At 33.5% G+C, this 1,876-nt stretch overlaps 1 pseudogene; it reads left to right on the top strand.

Moving 5' to 3' along the window:
* The first annotated feature begins 573 nt into the window (after positions 1-573).
* Positions 574-1,516, top strand: LOC149536996 (cyclin-B2-2-like; annotated as a pseudogene).
* The last annotated feature ends 360 nt before the right edge of the window (positions 1,517-1,876 follow it).

Below are 1,876 nucleotides of genomic sequence, written 5' to 3' on the forward strand. Positions count from 1 at the left end.
TAGATCTATATTTTATGTAGAGAATATTTTTTTTGGCATGGCGATTTGCCTCCATACGCTATAAACAAGGTAAGAAGTTATAATCTAATTATTCATTATTTTTTGAAGTAAGTCCTAATTCAATGGATTTGATTTCTAGGCATTGAGGACTACAATAAATAACAATGAGACATTTGTGAGATTTCAGCAAATTTAAGGTTGGCTATTAATCCCTTGTAGAATGCATTCGATTTTTGGAGATTTTTTTTCAAATTTTTCTTTTGCTGATTTTCTTGTCATTATTATTTTTGGTTTGCATGTATTAATTTGCATTCTTTAATTCGTTACTAATTTTGGAAATTAGGAATTAGAGTGGTCATGCTTACATGATACTACTCTTTCTATTGGATAAGTCAAAAAAGAGGTACAAGCCTTAATGACTAGTTTGAGTAAGCAATCATGTCACAACATTTTTAACTAAAAAAAAACCCTCTTAATGGTGTATAGGTGGGAGAAATTGAATTCCTTGCCCAATTACTACCAAAAGACAAGTTGAGATTTATTGGAGAGCTAAAGGAGGCGGGAAAGACTAGCATGGTGGGGGATGGAATTAATGATGCACCAGCATTAGCATCAGTAGATATGGGGATAATTATTAGTGTGGAGGGCTTTGTAATAGCCATGGAAGCTGCAAACATGGCTCTCATATCTAATGATGTAAGGAAGATTGTTAGTGCAATGAAAAGGAAGATGGTGAAAACCTATTGGTTATTTCAGATCATGTACAAGACATTTACACTATGTATAGAGAAAGGGATCACCTTAGTTGTGTTCCTTAAGATTATATGTGGGAAAAAATAGATATAAATGAGAGAATGACGGGTATTCTAATTGATTGGCTCATTGAGGTACATTTGAATTTTGAGCTGCTGGACAAAACATTGTTCTTGACTATTAGCATTATATATAGATACCTCTGAAAAGAAAAGGTAATGAAAAAGAATTTACAACTAGTAGGGGTTACTGCTATTCTCTTGGCTTGCAAGTATGAGGAGGTCTCTATTCTTGTAGTTTATGATTTTGTCCAAATTTTAGACAAAGCCTACACTAAAGAAGAAATTTTACAAATGGAAAAATCAATGCTCAATGTATTGAGATTTAATATGACAGTACCAACCCCTTATGTTTTCATCAAGATATTTCTCAAGGCAACTGAATTTGATGAAGAGTTGAAGACATTGTCCTTCTTCGTGGAGCTTTGTCTAATGGAGTATGAAATGTTGAGGTACCCACCATCAATGGTAGCAGCAATAGTTGTGTACACTAAACAAAGTTCCTTGTTGGAACAAGACCATGGAACATCATGTTGGCTACTCAGAAGGCCAACTTTGGAAATGTGCCAAGATGATTGTGGAGTACCATCATGAGGTAGGGTAGGGCAACCTGACATGTCCATAGAAAATACTCATCTTCCAAATATGATTGTGTAGCAAGGATAGAACCGACTCTCATGATTGTAGATGAGATTCTATTCTAGACTAGACAAGTAAAAAGATTAAGTTATTGTATATATAACATGAATTGCAGAGGGTCAAGGGGGGAGGATTATCTTATCTCTTCATTAACATGAAGAGAATGTGGATAACAATAATTTAGCAAAGAGACTACAATATTGTCTAGTCTAACAATATTGTTGTTGCAACTACAATTTGGCTAACAATAATTTGGCTACTTTAGGGTGATTGGTGATCAATTGTGATAGTTGGAATTTTTAGTTTGCCTAGAAATGGAAAAGTATACAAATTTGAACACCAATTTGATGCAACATTTTTGTTTTCTTTTAATTACAAAAGAAATTATTTCCCTTCCATTTTGTGAAAAAGAAGAAGAAGAAGAA

The sequence above is a fragment of the Cupressus sempervirens genome, chromosome 10 (assembly GCF_028749045.1).
Source record: "Cupressus sempervirens isolate cs-2001-9-10 chromosome 10, ASM2874904v1, whole genome shotgun sequence".
Taxonomy (NCBI): Eukaryota; Viridiplantae; Streptophyta; class Pinopsida; order Cupressales; family Cupressaceae; genus Cupressus; species Cupressus sempervirens.